The sequence below is a fragment of the Pelodiscus sinensis genome, chromosome 3 (genome assembly GCF_049634645.1).
Source record: "Pelodiscus sinensis isolate JC-2024 chromosome 3, ASM4963464v1, whole genome shotgun sequence".
NCBI lineage: Eukaryota > Metazoa > Chordata > Testudines > Trionychidae > Pelodiscus > Pelodiscus sinensis.
The window spans coordinates 102,222,676-102,243,647 of NC_134713.1; the positions used below are offsets into that span (position 1 = coordinate 102,222,676).

Genomic DNA, 20,972 nt, shown 5'->3' on the forward strand with positions numbered 1-20,972 from the left:
TAATGAATTATTCTTGTACCTCTTTTCTGCACCACACCAGACTTCTCAACATCCTTCTCGAATTGTGGGTACCAGAACTAGACACCGTATTCCAGCAACACTTGCACCAGGGCCGAATACATGGATAAAAGAATCATTCTGAGTTTCCCCCTAAGCTGTGAGGCTGTGCAGCTTTCCATTAAACCCTGTGCAGGGACTCGGGCTGCCGCAGGGAGAAATCTCTCCTCAAGCCCTGAAGATGCTGGTGCCAGGGGAAAAGGGCTCTTCCTTGCTGTCCCAAGCCCTGTCTTGAAGCCCCTAGCCCTGAGCACCCCAGAATCTTCATCTCTAGACCCACCCCAAACTTACACCCCCAGCACAGATTCTGTACCCCTTCATGCACTTCGACCCCCAGCTCAGAGCCTTTCTCCAAACCTGGAGCCCCCCTCCTGTACTCCAAACCCCTCGTCCCCAGCTCTACCCCAGAGCTTGAACCCCCAGGCAGAGCCCTTGTACTCCAATCTCTGTCCCAGCCCTGTGCCCAACAACCCCAGCTCCATCTTAGACCTTGCACCTTTATCCAGAACCCTCACACTCTTGCACCCCAATCCTGTGCCCCAACGCTGAGTTCCCTTTTATACTCAGAACGCCTTAGTCGCACCCAGCCACATGAATTGATTATCAGCATCAATATGACGGTGATGTGTCACATGTCACCTCCATATTGGTGCACATCTTTCCACTCGGGGTGGAAAAAATTAGCAGGAACACTGATCTCCACCCCTGCTCCTTCCCTGGTTTATACATCCAGGGGTCATATTAGATCTTTTGGTCACAGTGTTGCATTGGAAGCTCATGTTCAGATGACTGTTCCACATAACCCCCCAAATCTTTTTTTTTCAGTCAGGTTTAGGGAGCTGCAGTTGGCAATGTTTTGACAATGTGTGGTATGGCAGTTTGTAGCAAATGCATGTATCTGTAATTTTTTTTTTTTTTTTTTTTTTTTCCAGGCTTTGACTAGGCTAGACCAGTGGTTCTCAACCCCTCCAGCAGGGCTGCCCTTACAAATTATGGGGCCCTATGAAACTGAGCTCCACCCCCACCACCCCAGCTTCTGACAGGGTCCAGGTGCTTTCCAGCACCTGCCGGGGCCCTGGTGCTTCCCCCTGACTCCTCTCTCTACCTGTGGCTCCAGCCTTTTTAGGCACTATGAATTATATACTATATACAAGTGCACAAACTTTGTCTATGAAAGCATTTTTCAGTTCATAGATAGAATCTATTGGGAAGAAAATGGTCTTGCATCAGAGAAAACAGCAATAAGTACTGTTCTAGGAGTGGGTGCAATCTTGAATTGTCTGTCTTGTGTCTCTTTTCTTAAGATCTTAATGCTGATTGTGATCATGGAGTGCAAGCTCTACGTATCTACAAATAGGTTTGTTGCTTCATTCAAAGCTGTGGATGTGGTACTTAGTCTTAATGATAGAATTTGGCCTCTATCATTTCTGCTGGTTTAATTCCAATAACTTGGTCCTGCTAGAGAGGCTTTGGGTTTTCTAAGTTTAGACCTTAACCAGGAGAAGGAATGGAGCGAGGAAGGAGGGGAGTGCTTCCTCCAGCCTTTCAAAGGCTGGCAGTCTTTTATAAGTGTGTGATTTTAATTGCTTCAGTCATTTTACTTTTTTTCCCCAAGGGTCCTATATTCACCTCTTATTTGCTCTCTGAAATCTTCTTACAGAATCTGACTAGATTCTACCAAAAGATTTGAAATCTGCATAAGAAAGCAGAGGATATTTATCTTATCATATGTTTTAGAGATGTACATCTGTCTGTCAATCCGTCTGTGAGTCCATTTGTTCAAAAACTCCTCCTAAATGGTAGGCGCTTGGATCACCAAACTTGGTATGCAGCTTCTTCTTATCATAACTTAAAGCAAAGTCAGGGTTTGGTTGTGCCAGGATAATGGTGGGTGGGTGGAATATGATTATTTCTCATTTAAATGGAAAGGGAGGAGTCGGGTAGGAGGGTGTTACACTGCAAAATGACCATGGGAGTGGGACAGGGGAGGGGGGAGCAGCAAAGGACCAGAGATGGGGACCAGGATAGTTGTGACCCTTTTGGGCCAGCAGAGGGATAGCTACCTACAATGTATTTCAGAGAGTGAGTTTGTGTGTCTGTTTGTCTGCATGTCTGTCTGTCGCCCAGCCAGGAACATGGGATCCCTCTGCTGTTTAACGTTTTACCTTGAAGTACATTAAAGAGATATAGTTAACTTGATAGCTAATCAATTTTTAAGAGTAAGTTGTAAGTAGTTTCAGGTTGCATACCTCCTCTTCAGCCCTTCTACCAATTTTCTTGGCTCTACATGGAATTTTTTTCTTCCCCTTTTCTCTCTGCAATTGCAGCATAAAAGATCCACATGAGCAACATGGGAAACTGATTAATGATGATGGTGGCAAACATTGATTTTGACTATCCTTTAAATATCAGAGGGATAGCACTGTTAATCTCTTCACTGAACCCTCTAATTGTTCCCTCTGTTTTCCATCCTTGTGCAGAATACATTTTGTTAAGTGCACCGAGGCATGTGCAGAAGTACACCACCAATACCAACACATGTTGCTGGCTGTGGACACCTGTGGGCATTCTGCCAATCAGCTGGGCGGCACCTGTGTCGTCAAGGCCAGTTCAGTGCAGGAGGATGTGGCTCATTCCCCGCAGTTGATGGGCAGGCGTGAATATACAGAGAGGGAAAATTGCCTTTGTAAGGAGAGAACCATTCTGAGTCCTTATTCAGTCCTAATTTGATTGTGTTAAATTTGGAAATGAACTGCAGTTCTGTTTCTCTTTGTAGTATGGTTTTGAAGCTCTTCTTTTTTTTTTTTTTTTTTGTTGGTAAAAGGATGGTTACTTTTAAATCTCTTACTGGGTGTCCAGGGAAGTTAAAGGTTCATTAGCCTATATTGTCTTTAATCTGGTCCTTCTCATTGTTTTTATCCCTTAAGTATCATCAAACTTAGAATAAACAACCAGAAAATAGAGAGAATTTTTTTTATACTCAGAGTAACTTTTGTAACCATACGAGGTAAAAAGGTGAACAATTTCCCCTACTTCCCACCTCACAAATGCCCCCTAGAAAACACAAAGAAGAACCTTTGTGTACTTGCAGCACTGTGGGAAACTAGGATCCTCCCTAGACTGACCAGGAATTTGATATGTGGTCACTTTCACATATTTCCACTTAAATGCTCTGACTCTTAATTAAGGAACACCATATGCTTCCTGTTCTAGTCAGTTATGAGTACAAGAATGGTTGTCTGTTATGTGACCTGATTTGGGAATTGTGTTGCTGGATGGAATGTATTGTAAATCTAACTAAGCAAGCAATTTACAAAGTCAGTTCCTCTAACTCCCTGGACTATTCCTCCATTGAATTAAAAATGTAATTGTTTTGGAGGGGAAGTAGATGAGTCATGGTTCAACAATTAAGATGCAGTAAATGGATTTTTTAAATACATTTGTATATTAATCTTAAAGAAGCAATGGAGAAAGTGATTGAAGTTTCTGCTTAAAAATGTAGGTTTTAACAGATGATTTGTTTTGATGTTAATGTGGATTAGATGATAGAAACAGCACCACAAAATTTGTTGGGTATAAACCTCTGGATAGTTCTGAAAACTCTGAATTTTCTTGGACATTTAGTCAAACGTTTGACAATATTTTTTTAAATTCTAAGCTGAGATTTAAGAGTGGAGGAAAATACATTGTAGTAAAACAACTTTTATATGACAATTAAAAAATGCCTTGGGGATGTGTGCGTGAGTGTGTGAATTCTGAGAGGATGAGGGATGTTTCTCAAGGTGGTTCCTTTATAGAATGCTGTCTGTTGTTTGTTCAAGTAGACATCTATCCTCTTTAGATGCAGTTCAGTTACATCTAGACAAGTGAGTCGGAACTGCTTTTTAACCATTTTGGGCACTACCAGGTACTGCAACATGCTAAGAACATAAGAACAGCCATACTGGATTAGACCAAAAATCCATCTAGCCCATGATCTCTGTGAGAGACAGGGTCAGTGCCAGATGCCACAGAGGGAATGAACAGCACAGGTAATCAAGTGATCCATCCCCCTGTTGCCCATTCGTAGTTTGTCAAACTGGGGCTAGGGACACCATTCCTGCCCATCCATCCTCCATGAATTTATCTAGGTGGTGTATGTTAGTTTAAAAAACAAACAAAAAAAAACCTGTTAGTCTTGGGCTTCACAACATCTTCTGGCAAAGAGTTCCATAGGTTCACTGTACATTGTGTGAAGAAGTGTTTTCTTTTATTTGTTTTAAAATTGCTGTCCATTAATTTCATGTGGCAATGTATAGCTCTTGTGAGGAGTAAATAGCACTTCCTTATCTACTTTCTCTGTATCAGTCATGATTTTGTAGGCCTCTGTCATATCCTCACTTGGTTGTCTCTTTTCCAAGCTCAGAGCCCCAGTTTTATTTAATTTCTCTTCTTATTGCAACAGTTCCATACTCCTAATCACTTGGTTACCCTTTTTTTGGAACCATTTCCAATTCTAGTATCTTTTTTGAGATGGAATGACCACATCTGCACACCGTATTCAAGATGTTGGGCATACCATGTATTTATAAACAGGCAATATATATTTTTTGTCTTATCGGTCCCTTTCTTAATGATTCCCAACATTAAAGTCTGTTCACTTTAAAACCTGCTAGGTTTTAATTCTGTAATTAGAATGTGTTGGTACAAAATAGCTTAGATGTGGAAACTGTAAATATATTGCTAGAAGATGGCTTCTTAGAACTGAAACTTATAAAAGTAGATTTTAAGTATTTATACTTGCCCATGTTAATTCCATGAGAGACTTCATCTGTTCTCAACCATGACATGACTACAATTTAAATGAGCAATAGTTAAATGTGTCTTAATTGCACAGATAGGATACCTAGTGTGGCTTCATCCTTTCTTGTTTTGTTGATCAATGCATTTTATGTATTAGAAAGAAGGTGGAATTACATTTGGGATTGGTGGAAAACAGCAGTGCTGCTGAGCGTAACTGTCATGGAGAAATCTAGCCAGTCAGTACAGTTTATTTTCAGCATGGGTGGAGGAGATCAATACAATCGGTAAATGAAGCAAAGATTTGCCACTCGGAAAGAGTACATCATCTTTTCTTCTCCAGGAAAATATTTTGTACCTTGTATTTCCTTACGTAATGTGATGCTTCATAAAAATGTCACACTATAGAAATGTTTGGACTCTGCAGAAAATGCATGTTCTACAAATTAGCAAATTTCTTAGTCCAAGCAGCTTTTCAGATTGTAAGTGTGAAAGAATGTTGGATTCCAAACAGAAGGTGGCTGGCAACCTGCCACGCACACGTGAGAAGAAATGCTCCTGAGTGTGTTCTATAGAGTAACAGATGATAGCTGGATAAAAGGATACAGAATAGTAGAAACTACTTTTTTCCTGGCAAGCATTACATGTTTCTGACAGTGCTGGTGGGCTGACTGAAGTAACATGGCCACTTATATTAAAACACATAATGAGTAGGAAACACAGGGTCCTGGTGGTAGATCAGTGTGGGCAGGAGGGATGTTAAATTGTGATTATCTGATTAATCATGCAGTCAATACAATTGCTCAACAGCCTCTCTTACCTCTTCCCCCCAGCTGCCTCTGATAGAGGCAGCAGAGGGGTGGTGGCAGGTGGCACCGTGAACCTGGTGCTGAGGGAAACCAGCTTTTAAGCTGGTTACCCCCCAGCACTGGCTCTGTTCATAGAGGCAGCAGGGTGGGTGAGAGAAAGCAAGTACAGTAGTCGATACGCCATTCGACTATTTGCTAACATTCCTAATGGGCACTAATTTTTGATGGGGGCGCAATCCCAAGAATTTGATTAAGTGGTTATGGGTCATACTCTTCTGTGGTGTTAATGGTGGTGTACGGTGGCTGGGGTGTAAGCAGGTTACAGAAGGGAGCCTTGGGGTAAGGTATTAGGGGTGCACAAAGGAGTGTGGTGTCCTGGAAGTGGTTGGCTGCATGAGAGGATTCTGACCTGGGGGAGGGTATAAGAAAGGGTTCAGAGTCTGGAGAGAGTTTGGATGCCGGAAGGGTGAGGGTTTGGGTACATGAGGATTGTGATCTGGGGGTAGGGGGTTGGGTTGTGGGAAGGACTGGAGTGCCAGATGTAGGCTCTGGCTGATAGGTGCTTACCTTAAGTAGCTCATGGAGCCACGACAGTCAGGGTCCATGGCTGCCATGGCTCCACATGCCACTCCGTGGCGTGGCTAGCTGCTGGGGCAAGGGTGTGTCGGTGGGGTGTACACCATGGGGCGGGGAGCTCTGCAAGCTGCCTGCACCCCCACGTACTGCCCCTGCAGTTCTTATTAGCCATTTAATTGTTGGGATACGCTATAAGTTAGATGTCTTTCTAAGAGGGGAAAAACTGGTCTGAAGCCCATATATATATATATATATATATATATATATATATATATATATATATTTTTGCTGCTTTATGATGTACAAAGAATACATGGAAGTCTCTCTTCCTCACCCACACTTGTAGAGTAAAAATACCAGGTTCCCCCTAAGTTGGAAGACTTTGGTCTCTGTCTACACTACAAGTGCAGGTATAATTGCTGTGCATGTAGGCATACTTGTGCTAGCTTTAATTTAGCTATTGCAGGAAATAATAGCACCCCAGTGCGGGCTAGCAATGAGAATATATGCCCTGCATTTCTGGCTACACTACCACATCATCACTACCACGATTTTTCTATGCCACTAAAATTAGCATTAGTGTACTAACTAGTGTGTCAATTGCTCCATCATCTGTGGTGTAAAAGTACCCAGGGAAAAGCAGTCAAGGTTAGGTAGTACAGGCAGTCCCTGGGTTACGTACGGACTGTAGGTTTGTTCTTAAGTTGAATCTGTATGTAAGTCGGAACTGGCGTCCAGATTCAGCTGCTGCTGAAACTGACCAGGGGCTGACTACAGGAAGCCGGAGGCAGAGTTGCTCTGCCCCAGGCTTCCTGGAATCAGCCTCTGATCAGTTTCAACAGGCTGAATCTGGATGCCAGTTCCGACTTACATACAGATTCAACTTAAGAACCCCAGGTGTCCATAAGTCAGCTGCTGCTGAAACTGATCAGCAGCTGATTCCAGGAAGCCCGGGGCAGAGCATCTCTGCCTCGGGCTTCTTGTAGTCAGCGCTGGTCAGTTTCAGCAGTGGCTGACTTGGAGACGCCTGGGGCAGAGCAGCTGGGGTGCTGCTGGGTTGCTGGACCAATCCACCAGCACCCCAGCTGCTCTGCCCCAGGCATCCTGATTCAGCCGCTGCTGAAACTGACAGGCAGCGGCTGAATCAGCACGCCTGGGGCAGAGCAGCTGGGATGCTGCCGGGTTGGTCCAGTAGCGCCCAGAGCGGCGCTGCGGGACCAACCGGCATCGCCCCAGCTGCTCTACCACAGGCGTCCGGAGAAAAGCCTGGACTGCTGGGGGGGGGGGGGGGGGAGGAGGAACTAGCTGCGCCTCCCCCCCCCCCCCCCCCCCCCCCCCCCCCCCCCCAGCAGACCAGGGAGACACGGGCTGGTTTGGAGAGATGTGGAGCAAAGCCGCCGAGCACGCAGGCAGCGGACAGCCCGGACGCGCCGCGGCTGTCCCGCTGCCGGTGTCCTCAGAGGCTTTGCTTCTCGTCTCCCTGGTCTGCTGGTCTCCAGCAGACCAGGGAGACGGGCAGCAAACCCCGTTCGTAACTGCGGATCCGACATAAGTCGGATCTGCGTAACTCGGGGACTGCCTGTACTTTAGCTAGCACCTGCGGGGGAAGGGGTTGGGGTTAATTTAAATGTGTTAACCCTGACCTAACCTCAACCACTTTTTCAAGTCTAAGTAAACCCTTTGGCTTGTGAACTATTGAAATGATGGTATCTCAAGTCAAATGAGTGAAGGCTGAGTAGTTGAAAGGTGAGAATTTTTAGGAAGAATGCTAAGGGAGATGGGAAATGTTACATTTCTATAACTTCCATGGTTGAGTAATAATATAGGCTGTAGGGATGTAAAGGACTAGTTGACTATCTAGTAAGCAAATGCTTATGGGATAGTAAACAGGATAGTCGAGTCGTCTCCCACCCCCTTGCTGCCTAGAGGCAGCAAATGCGGGGGGGAGGGAGAAGAAGGGGGTACTTAAGAGGCATTGCTGCACTGAGCCCAGGTTCAGTTGGGGAATCCCCAGTTGATCCCGGGCTTAATGTGGTGCTGCTGCTTTGAAATGCTAGGTAGAGCCCGGGATCAGCTGGGGGACTCCATCAAGTACTTGACTAGTAAGTTAATCCCTACTTAACATTCTTAATATGCTGCATGTGGGTAAAAAGTGAGAGAGCTCACAGAATACATTTTCGGTCATGTGATGGTCTACATTACACTGCTAGGTCAATGCAAAACTGCTTATGTTTACTTAATTATGTTAGCGTACACACTATATAGTCTTGTCTTGCTGATGGAAGTGTCTCCCTACATTCATAAGTCTACCTTCATGAGAGGTGTAGCACGTGTCAATGAGATTAGGGCAAGATAATGTGTAAACATTGGGTTGTTGGCTGTCTTGTCAATTTTAAAGGTCCATGCTGCACCATTAAATTGACAAGAAGGCTGGGCAGCAGGAGTTCCTCTGGTTCCCCACTCCGAGCTGGGTTGCTCCCCACTTTGAGGTAAGAAGTTCGGGCAGCTGCCTCCCTCTGGCTTCAGTTGGTGGAAGGCATTCTTGGTGAGGACTGAAAGAGGGTAGTTTAAGTCAACCTAAAGTAGGTATACTTAAGGCTGTAATGTATACATGCCTGTGATGTCCAGGAGGATCACTGGCAAAACTAGGGTGGACACTGCTGATTTTTCTAAGGCAAACTTGTTTCCCAAAACCACCCTCAAAGAAAACCAAAACATTCAGGACTTCTTCATGCAGTATAAAGAAGGAAAAGATAGCACAAGGTAGGATGTGTTAGCACACACTTTTAAACGGTTAACTTTCATGGTTACACACAGAGGCAGCAAGGGAGGGGAGACCTTGCATTAGAGGCGCAGGGCAGGGGAGCAGATGGGAGCTAGTGCTGATGCTGGCTCCCCGCGTGCGCCAGCTTCCATGGAGCTGCCCTCTCCCCATGTGTGTAAACATATAAATGCTGAAAATTTCAACAGTTACACGTTCACACACAAATAAATGCTTTCTAACGTGTGTGTGTGTGTGTGTGTGTGTGTGTGTGTGTGTGAGAGAGACTTTTTCCCCCTGCTGGCAGTGCAGAGCACTACAGAGAAGAGGGCTGTCAGTGGGCACAGGGTGGAAAAGCCCTGGGTGCAAGAGGCTTTCTGTGCTGCCTGCCCCTCTCACTGGTGAAGCTGAAGTGGAAGGAGCACTGTGAGCAGCATGAGCCGTTGCGGTGGGACGCAGTGAGCTACCCGCTTGTCCTGCTGGTGGCTTCCTCACTCCTGCCATTCGACTCAACCCCCTCACCAGCTCCAGCACAGTCCCCCTTTCCCTCCCCCCTCCCAGCAGGGAGCCTGCGCTGCAGGTCTAACTTCGCCCTCAGCCTCCTCACTCACTGAGTTTCCCAAGACCTCGCACCTCCAGCCCTCTCACTCATCTCTTCCACTACCCCTATCCCACTTCTACCGCCCCAGCCCCCTCTCTCATCTCTACCCCGTACCCCTATCCCACTTCTACCGCCCTCCTTCAGCCAGACACCTGCACCCTTGCCTTTTCTTGCACCCTCCCTCCAGCCAGACACCTACCCACAGAGAGAAGGGGGTTGGCAAGCATAGCGAGCAGGGTGTGCATCCCCCTAGTTTTGTATTTAAAAAAGTCTTTTTCAGATAATCAAACTGTATCAAAGGTATTTACAGTGAAGCTTGAGTGAATCATAAAGAAATCTAGAGAATGTGGCTTTCAGATCAAAGTATCCATTTAGTATCCCCATTCTAATCCTGGAATAATTTAAAACAAACAAACAATGAATGGTCCTGCAGCACCTTGGGCTGTGTCTACGCTGCACTTTTTTGTGTGTGGAAAACAGTCTTTTTTTCTGGAAAAACAATACTAGATTCCACACTGCAATTGCATGATTTCAACAGTGTCAAAATAATGGACAGCCTTTTCCGACAGCGGTAATCCTCATTCCACGAGGAATAAGCCCTTTTCTGAAAACGCTTTTTTGGACGAGGGTGCATGTAGATGCTCCAGTGTTGCTATATTGAAATAGCTCCTCCCCAGTGCCTCCTGGGGCTCTAAGTCGAGATAGCGCATCCACATTAGGAGAGCCAGCCTCGGGCTAATTTTGAGACCTCTCTGTAGTGTGGACACTATTTCAAAATAAGCTTTTCCGGAAGAAGCTTGCAATGTAGACGTACCCTTAGAGACTAACAAAAAATGTTGATAATATCATGAGCTTTTGTGGGCATAACCCACTTCTTCAGATTAATGTTCCCACAAAATCTAATGATACTAGACACATTTTTTGTTAGCCTTTAAGGTGCTGCAGGACCATTCCTCATTAAGCTTTTTTTTCTTCCCCCCCCCCCTCCTCCCCAATTACAGACTTACACCGCTACCCCTCTGAGACTTTTAATCCTGGTATGTGAATCACCACCTCATACACCTAAGTGAATTAAAACAAAGGTCCTTTTCCTATTCTAGCTCTGTGCTTGAACCTAAATGCTAAACATAAATAAATCTGCGTTGTTGGTGTTGCAGACTCCTAGTAGAGTGATTGTTCTGTTTTTGTATTTTTGGTGACTTTTGATGTTATGTAAAAGAAGCTGATCATATATAGCAATAGGAATTTGTAAACGGGGTTTGTTCATTTGGCACTGAAATAACTTGAGATTAGAAAGACTATGTTTTGTAATGTGTTTTGGCATGTTTTCAATCAGCGGGGGGGAAAGATCCTGCTTATTTGAATTCTTTATTTAAAAAGATCTTTTTTATTGTTGATGTTTATCATAATTAAAAATTACTTTTTAAAAATGCTTATGAAAACAAAAAGGCTTTGGTTGATTCTTTTAAGTTTTGATCTGCTGCTTTGTACGTTAAGAAAAGGTTCAAGCTAGTTAATAAACCTCAATCCCAGTTGCAATTTACTGATTATATAGTCAAAAATAATTTAGATTAAAATCTAGGGTTGCTAAATAATAGAGGACAAAACTAGTATGTACAATATTTTGTCGCTTCTGAGAGGATATCAACAAAAAGGTGATTTAAAAAAAAACATACTAAAATGGAGTCATGTAGTAGTACATAATTAAAAAAACGGCATGTCATGTTTTTTTAAAAATTCACATAGCAGTTTCTGATCTACAGTTTTTCCATATATTTGTTTGTTTTATCCATGAAAATGGAAACAGGAGTTCTTTGATAAGTCATTTAGATTATATATAATTTGCATCTTGTGAGAAGACATCACAAGTTGTAAATAGAGGGGGGAAAAAAATCTAAATGCAGTTTGTAAAAGTAGGTTGTCATGAGCCCGTTAATCATATGATACAAGGTTCTTGAATACATGACTATACTAATTAAGTACTCAATCCTCCAAAGGTATTCATGTGGGTACACAAAGTTGAATAGGACTCTGTTGCAGAATTGAGACGCAAAATGCTAAAAGAAAATAATGGAATCCATAATGAAGAAAAATCTTCTCTGCAGTTTGTAAGATTTGCAGTCTAGTACTGAGAAAAATCTTCAAAAAGTAAAATGTACCTTACATAATCAATATTCTTATGGAATACATAGAGCTCCTTATGTATTTAAGATTTGGGCCCTGACCACTCAGTGAAGCCTCATTGAAATCACCAAGAATACTGAATAGTGAATAAAATACAAAATGTTTGTCTTTGCAGAACTGGTGAATGATTGGTGAAAGTTAGGACAACTTTTTTCAGACCTTGATTTGCCTGGAAATGTATTTATTTTAAACTATTTTTACCCTGCCCCTCTATTTAAAATATTCTGTATAAAACTCTTGTTGTGCAGCTGAGATCAGAATGTCATCAAGAATCACAGATCTCTTTAGCTGTTGGTATTAGAGAAGCTATTATGAATTTTTGTTTGTTTCTAGTAGTGACCACAGTGGACTAGAAACTGTACAAACAGAAAAGAAGGCTAAGTTGTCCCAGCCCGTTAAGTGCTAACTGATAAGACTAGTAAGTTTAGTCTTAAGAACTGTTTTTTGTGTTTGAACAATTATAAGAATGTTCTAAATTGAGCTGAGTAAGTTTCATTCATTGAGTTGTGTGCTTACCTTAAGGAACAGTGCTCCCCTTCCCATTCCTCCAGTGAGGCTTTAGTACCTTGGTGAAGGTAGAGGCCTTGAAAGGGAGGTTCTCATCCTGACTGTGATTGGTTAGGTCTCTGGGAATCCCATGGGGTGATTAGCACATATAATTCTTCATATAGATTCTTTGTCATGTTTGCTGGATGTAAGTGGAGAGAGTTTGGGGGAACAGCTGCCTGAGACAGCAGTGCAAAAGTTCTGAAGTGCTCCATAAAATTACCTGAAATGAGTAGGAAAATTAGGGCTGTCATTGAACTGCCTCCTAGACTTGAAGGCTAAAAGGGACCTTCATGATAATCTAGTACCTTCTGCACATTACAGTTTACAGAACTTGACCCACTTTGTCCTGTAGTAGTACCAAGTCCTCTGACTGAAGTCCTCAAATCTTGATGTAAAGAATCCACCATTTACTCCTGTTCAAACCAGCAAGTAACCCATTCCCCATTCTACAGAGGAAGTGAATCCTGCTCTTTCCCCCGCCTCGGGGGTCTCTGCCAATCTGACCTGTGGGAAGATTCTTTCCCAGCCCCAGATATGGCAGTCCGACCCTGAGCATGTGTGCCAGTGCTTCTTTTTTACCTGCACATCTGCAAGAACGGCTGCTTGCAACTCCTGTTGGTGATGGATCACCATTCCTGGCCAATGGGATCTGTGGGAAGTGGTGTACAGGCAGTCCCCGAGTTACGCGGATCCGACTTATGTCGTATCCGCGGTTATGAACGGGGCCCTCTCCCTGGTCTCCAGCAGACCAGGGAGAGGAAGTAAAGTGGCGGAGCACGCTTTGCTCCCCGTCCCCCTGGTCTGCAGACCAGGGGGACGGGGAGCAAAGCAGAGCAAAGCCGCGGAGCCCGAGGGCAGCAGGACAGCCACAGTGCGTTTTGGCTGTCCCGCTGTCCCCGTGCTCCGCGGCTTTGCTCCAGACGCCTGTGGTACAGCAGCTGGGGCGCTGCTGGTTAGTCCTGTAACGCCGCTCTGGGCGCTACTGGACCAACCCGGCAGCACCCCAGCTGCTCTGCCCCAGGCGTCCTGATTCAGCCACTGCTGGTCAGTTTCAGCAGCGGCTGAATCAGGACGCCTGGAGCAGAGCAGCTTGGGTGCTGCTGGGTTGGTCCAGTAGCGCCGAGGAGCGGCGGCGCTACTGGACCAACCCAGCAGCACCCCAGCTGCTCTGCTCCAGGCATCCCAAGTCAGCCGCTGCTGAAACTGACCAGTGGCTGACTACAGGAAGCCCCTCCCCCGGGCTACCTGGAATCAGCCGCTGATCAGTTTCAGCAGCAGCTGACTTGAGGATGCCTGGGGTTCTTAAGTTGAATCTGTATGTAAGTCAGAACTGGCATCCAGATTCAGCCGCTGTTGAAACTGATCAGTTTCAGCAGCGGCTGAATCTGGACGCCAGTTCCGACTTACATATAGATTCAACTTAAGAACAAACCTATAGTCCCTATCTTGTACGTAACCCGGGGACTGCCTGTACTGGTCTGCACCACTTTTCCACAGCTCCTATTGGCTGGGAACAGTGATTTATAGCCAATAGGAGCTGCAAGGGGCTATACTTATGAACACACAGGTAAATAGTTATTGATAGCCTGCTGAGGCTAATCCTCGTGAACTGCCTCTGGCTTAGTGTCAACTCCTGCTTTAGATACTGCAACTTATTTGCAAATGACCATAAACCTCAGGTTAAATTCTGTATTGCCCTGCCTCAGGCAGTGGCAGAAGTAAGAAATGGAGCAGTAGAAAATGTGGTAACTGTGACAAGTTAGTGGGTATTCCTATGCTTAAACTGTGATAGCCTATGCCAATGGGAAGGGTCTCCTTGGTGAATTCAGCTCCCTAAGAGGCGATAAGTTGGTTGACAGAAGAAATCTTAACACTGTCTATGGGAGTACGAAGGGGTTAGATTAGAGCTTCTCACACCCTGTGACATGTAGCTGGGCTGATGCAAGTTGCCAGTATAGACCAGTCCTTTGGCTTTATTTGTGTTCAGTATTTGAATTTCTGTTACTGAAGCTGACAGAGTTTCTTAGAGTGTCTGAAGGATCTTGAAAACACGTACTGCACAGCTATTTTCTCTGCCAGACGGGGAGCATTCCAACAGTGCAGTCTTTGGTTGTGTGTGTGTTTTATACTGGCTGGCATGAAGGTAACATAGGAGAAATAACACTGATTTACTCAGATGTTACAGTCACCATTTAAGTCTAATGACGTGGCTGTTCCTGCTCTTACCTCTTCAGACCATCACAGCACACACAAACCCATGGACACGTGAGTAACTGCATTCTAACGTGATAGATAGCAAGTCAGGGCAAGTTTGCCATACCTTCTTGTTCCACAACACTTTTTTCTATCGAGTATCCTCAAGCATTTTACAGAGCAGAAGAATGCACCAGTAAATAATCACCTACCACTTGAGGCTCTTCATTGGTGAAATAAGGAAACCCTGAACCAGTGTAATCAGCTTGTTATTTAAGGAACCATTTAAATTGTATGTGTTTAATGGGTTTTGAAAAATACTTTTATTACCTTTGATTACCTTTGCTTACTTCATCAGTTGAGAAGTTCCGTTTATACCAGGGGTGGCAGTAATTTTTGATGGGGGGCCACTTCCAAGATTTTGGAAAGTGACCAAGGCCTGTACTCTTCCATGCTATTAATGGAGGAGGTGTGGGGTCTGGGGCAGAGGTTGGGTGCAGAAATGAGCTTGGGGTAAAGGATTGGGGTGCAGGAGGGAGAATGGGCTCAGGGAGGGAGTTTGGGTTCAGGAGTTAGTTGTGACCTAGGGTGGGGAACTGGGGTGCAGGGGTTTGGGATGTGACCTAGAGTAGTAGGGGATTGTGAACTGATGCAAGAGATTGAGGTGCCAGATCTAGGAGGGTTCTGGGCGCATGTGGAGTAGCTGGGCAGGAGTGTGGGGCAGAGTGTTGGGAAAGGGAGGGGCTGAGGTGCCAGAGGCAGGTTCTCGCCAGGAGACTTATCAGCCTGCCTGCAGAGCTATGACTTGCAGAGATTAAAATGTTTCTGCTTGCTCGACCATGTGCTTGAGTGAGTGAGCAGGAGGGTTGTGCTTTGTGGCTGCCTGGTATTGAAACAGGCAGCTCCCCTGGCCAGTGTCTGTTCAGAAACTGGAAATGGGATTGTGCTGGGAACAGGAGCAGTGTCTGAATCTTTCCCCCTCCCCTCCGGACTCAAAGAGAAAGTGCCCCGCAGCTGCATTTGAGTGGTGTGTGAGGCAAACCAGGGGAGCCTGTCTGGGGTTCCCTACTGTCTCGGTGGACTCAATCCAGTGGCTTGGTGGGCTGGATCTGGCCCATGGGCAGTTTTTTGCCCGGGTCTGGTTTACGCAACCCCTTATAGTTAGTCACTGCTTCTATATCAATTACTAATTTAATCCAACAGTAGGATTTATTCTTGGTGGTATGTTGTTTTCCATATTGACATACATTAGGGCGGGCAGATAACATTGAAACTAAACTCCAAGATTATTTGCAACATTTGAAAAGCACTGGACTTCCAGTGGAAGCTATTTGACAGTCTTGTATTCCTTCTACAGCAATGTTTTCTAATCTTCTTTGTGGGGGAAGTGAGTAAGGGAGAACAGTAGTACCATTAGGGTTGCCAGGTGTCCGGTTTTGAACGGGACAGTCCAGTATTTGAGCTTTCTGTTCGGGAAACAAATTGAGAAAATGTAAAGCTGAAAATATAAATGTCTGGTATTTTCTAAATAAGATGTAATGTAGATTGTGATATAATGTCAAGTGTGTCCAGTATTTTTGTTGAAACCATCTAGCAATCCTAAGTACCATCGAGTGAGAGATGCTCTATTATTATTGGTAATATTAGCCATAATATGCACCAAGCATTGTACTTTTTACATGGTGCTTTGCCTTTTGTTCAGTTAAGTGAACTGCCAACAGACCTCAGGCTGAAGTTTGATAGTAATCTGACTTTTATTGAAATGAACAGGGGACAGTGCAGCACAGAAGTTCAGAACTTGATTAAGAACAGTGTCCCATTATTGGATTTTAAGCGGGGCAGCCAGATCACTGCTGCATCCACGGGGTGGGGTGGGGTTGGGAGTGCCCCAAAGTCTGTACAAAGTGGGCCATGTGAGGTGTCAAATGAAAGCTTATGTTCTACTTATTCTATGTATGCTACTCATGTACTTGTGTGATATCTGTATGTGGAGTTATGAATATGGATTCTGTGCTTATACTGGGAATGTTCTCTGCCTGAAACAGAGCGATGAACCTGGACTGCCTGTTGTAAAGAAGGATTGTTCAGTCAATGACTATGCTAATTAGCATGGCCCCAAAGACCATGGCTCTCAAGGTGGCCAATACACACCTGAGGAATGCATCTGGAAACCTACAAACCAGTCAAATCTAATGACTGCTGGAAGGGGACACAGGGATCGGTCACTTGACCATGTTGGAAGGTATCAGGAATGGATATAAAATGCCATGCGATGGACTCCATTTTGTCTTCAATTCTGCTGCTGATCCCAAATGCAGCCTTGTGAGGGACTGAGAGCCGGGAAAGATTGCTGATACATCCTATGTCAGGATGGATGCCAGAGACTTTTAAGATAGCAGAGATGTTACAAACTGCTGAGAGTGTGCATCAAGAACTTGGTGATTGGTGCATTTAATGTATTCTCCTTAATAACCTTAGTCTCAACCTTTTCTTTCCTTTAATAAACCTTTAGATTTTAGAGCAGTGTTTCTTAAACTTGTTAAGACCGAGGAACACCAAACAATCTCTCTCCCTCTCTTTTTTTAATGAGGAATACCAAGGACTTTTTGTTGAGCCAAAAAAAAGTTGCTTGCCCCTCTAAGGGCGGCCTTTTTGAACTCTGCGGCACACCTCCGACTGTCTCGTGGCACACCAGCATGCTGCAGAACACAGTTTAAGAAACACTGTTTTAGATTCTAAAGAATTGGCCTAGCGTGAGCTTGTGGGTAAGATCTCAAGTGTAAATTGACCGGGGATCTGTGGCTGGTTCTTTGGGACTGGGAGGACCCGTTCAGGGTAGGTGAGATTACGTTCTGTAACCCCTCACTTCTTTGTAAGGCCTGGGGCTGATTGTGGCACAGTGTCATGACCATGAGGGTTAGCCAGCAGCCTGGGGACTTAGGGGGTTATCTATGTCCCTTACCTAAGCCAGGTAGATTCAGCTAATAGGAATGCAGGGAGGAATTTCAAACTGGGACAAAGGAATTTTTGAGTTTTTCCCTCCTTTGGTCTGGGCAGTTTCTCTCCAGCTACTGAGGGAGACAGACAGACTGTCTCCCTCCCAGAAAAGACTCTTCACTGTATGTAACTAGGGTAAAGTTTAGATAAATCCATTAGGTTTTATTGTTTTATGGTTTGGGAAATGGGATCTGATGTCTATGCATTTAGAAATGTGTTTTATAGACTCATAGACTCCAAGGTCAGAAGGGACCATTATGATCATCTAGTCTGACCCCCTGCACAGTGCAGGCCACAAAATCTCACCCACCCCTCCTAGAATAATCCTCTCACCTATATCTCAGATATTGAAGCCTTCAAATACTTTGAAGACCCCAAGATGCAGAGATCCTCTAGCTGTGATCTGTACCCCATGCTACAGAGGAAGGCGAAAAACCTCCAGGGCCTCTGCCAATCTACCCTGGAGGAAAATTCCTTCCCGACCCCAAATATGGCGATCAGCTAAACCCTGAGCAGGTGGGCAAGACTGATCAGCCAGACACCCAGAAAGTTCTCTATAGTAACTCCTATCATCCCTCCATTGACCTATTTCCCACTGATAATGAATCGTCAATTAGATACCAAGATCCTGTTATCTCATCAAACCATCCCCTTCAAAAACCCATCTAGTTTAATCTTGCAACCAGATAGATCTTTTGCCCCCACTACTTCCCTTGGAAGGCCGTTCCAGAACTTCACTCCTCTAATGGTTAGAAACCTTCGTCTAATCTCAAGTCTAAACTTCCTACTAGCCAGCTTATATCCATTTGTTCTTGTGTCCACATTGGTATTAAACTTAAATAATTCCTCTCCCTCCCTGATATTTATCCCTCTAATATATTTAAAAAGTGCAATCATGTCCCCCCGCAGCCATCTTTTGGTTAAAGTAAACAAGCCAAGCTCCTTGAGTCTCCTTTCATAAGACAGGTTTTCCATTCCTCGGATCATCCTAGTGGCCCTTCTTTGTACCTGTTCCAGTTTGAATTCATCCTTCTTAAACATGGGAGACCAGAACTGCACACAGTATTCCAAATGGGGTCTCCCCAATGCCTTGTATAATGGTACTAACACCTCCTTATCCCTACTGGAAATACCTCTCCTAATACATCCCAAGATGTTTTCCTCTCCTTTGTAACTAAGCTCCCGCCGCATGAGTATATTACTTTGTGATGTTTCCTCTAGTCATTATGCTTGCAACAGGAATATTGTGTTGATAATAAAAGTTTTTTCTTTTTTTTTCTTTTTATTAACCTGGAATTGGTTAATTTTGGTGTCCTGGTTTTTACTTTAGGGGTGAGATTTCACAAGTGATCTCCCACCCCGATTTTCTTATCCTTACTTGGGTGGTAGCAGCGGATTTTTTCCCCCAAAATCTAGGTTTTTAAGATTTTTGTGGGGACATTTTATACCTCAGCCTGGAAAGATAAGGTTTTGGGGTACTTTTGTGGACCCCCACTTCTGCATTCATCGTGGCAGAGTGGGGAAGGAGTCTTGACACGCGTGGAGAGCTGGGATGTCTGAGGGGTTTTGCTCATGAGGCTTCATGCTGGCCGGATTGGCGGCAGCTGAAGCGCTAGGTGTGACTGGTTTGTGACCTGTTTGGGAAAGGTCTCCAGTCTGGGGTTGTAAGCAGCCCTGGTTTTGAGCAATTTGCCCTGAGTGGATGCCCTCAGCGGTGCCCAGACCCGGCCCGGTCCATCACAGACAGGTCTCATGAATCTTAGTCATACAATACCGTTTTCAATGTTTTGGATACATTATTTCAGAGCGTTGTCATCTTTCCTTGTTTTCTCATTTAAGACCTTATTTTGCAAATGGATCTGCATGCATGGATTCTTACTTCTGTAAAAAATCTCAAACCAAAAAGTACAGAAGAATTTGGTATGTAATGATCTGAAATAGGTGGACAAGATTCTTGATATGCTTTCAGTGAGATTGAAAAACAAGAAGTTTGTAGGTTATTGGGTTATTTAATACTTTTTCTCAAGTACCCCTTTGTTTATCTTTAAGATAGGACTACCAGTGATGAGCCTTTTCTTCTAATTATATGGAGCCACGCTTCCCAAGTCCTTTGATTTCTTACTTGAATTTTTGCTGTTCCCCTTCAGACTTCAGAGATGGCAGATCCAAAAAAAATGGGGCTATTCAGTTACATGACTCGGGGGCATGAAAAATCCTTACCACTGAGAACCACTGCTGACCATCTACCGCCTTAATTGGTTTAACATTTAACAAAATCTGACTGCTATTCCTTGCTACCAGCCTTGTTCAGTTGAGAATACCAATTGAATTTAATTGAGAATGGTATATCACTGAATGACTTTGCTGCTGTTTTCATTAAGATGTTCCCTTCTTTCCCTTTCATCACTTTTGTGTATTAATACAATTGTGAAGAAAATCATTGTAGGATGAAGAGGTCGATATGGATAGGAAGGTGTTTAAGGGGTCAGACAGACACTAATCCCAACAATACTTGTCTCTTTTGTTTACATTTGTTTTGTTTCAACAGTGTCATACATCTAAGTTCACATTAACAGTAGAAGACTGTTCGTTTTTTGAAGGAAATTTAGACCACAGGTCTGTCTTCACTTTATAGTTCACCTGGGTTTGAACACCTGGGTTGCTTAATGGGAGCGTGGATATTCCTTCAGCAAAGCCCTGCCTGTTTTCCTATGTATCACTGTTTCTATATTCACCCATATATGTCTGGGGGCATATCCCATGATTCTTTGTGCAGAGATGTTGTAGATGTCTTTTGTGGTCAGTTCTGTCAACTGTGAGAGAACTAGTCTGTCCTCACTGTTAGGGTTGCCAGGTGTCCGGTATTGACCTGGACAGTCCGGTTTTTCACCTGGCTAAAAAAAAAATTCAGAAAATACTGGACACCTAAAATGTCCGGTATTTTCTGTTTGTTTTTTCCCCCTGCCAGGAGGCGAAAATATCAGACACCTGGCAACCCTACGACACACTCAGCAACTGGGCCCAGCCGGTCCCCCGTACCCTCTGCTTACCTGCTTCCACAGGGAAGCTCCCTTCTGGCTCGACCAAGAAAACAAGATGGCTGCTAGCAAAAAGCCTAAGGACCTGAGCAAGGGGAAGCAATGCCTTCTCTGGGTCTAGTGCTCAACCTCTCCTCTTCCTATCGCTATTCTGACTCTGCACGCACTTAAAGAGGTCATGCTGTTTTAATGCTCTTGTCTTTATTTACTTATTTATTTAGCTTAATTCTTGGGGTACTTTTTTTCCCTCAACAACTTTGGTATCCCTCCTCCCCTTTTTTTCCCCTCAACAGAATTTTATCCCCTGTGTGGTGTGGTTTTTTTTTTAAATTTTTTAAAAATTTTTTTGAGGGGGAGGGGTATTTGGTATTTTTGGTTAAACCATCTGGCAACCCTTCTCACGGTATAGTGAACAGATTTCAAACTTT

At 44.3% G+C, this 20,972-nt stretch overlaps 1 protein-coding gene across 6 annotated transcripts in view; it reads left to right on the forward strand.

Annotated features, from left to right (window-relative positions):
• The window catches only part of UTRN (utrophin), a 569,920-nt gene that overhangs the window by 55,293 nt on the left and 493,655 nt on the right, over positions 1–20,972 (forward strand). The gene's annotated exons all lie outside the window — the stretch shown is intronic.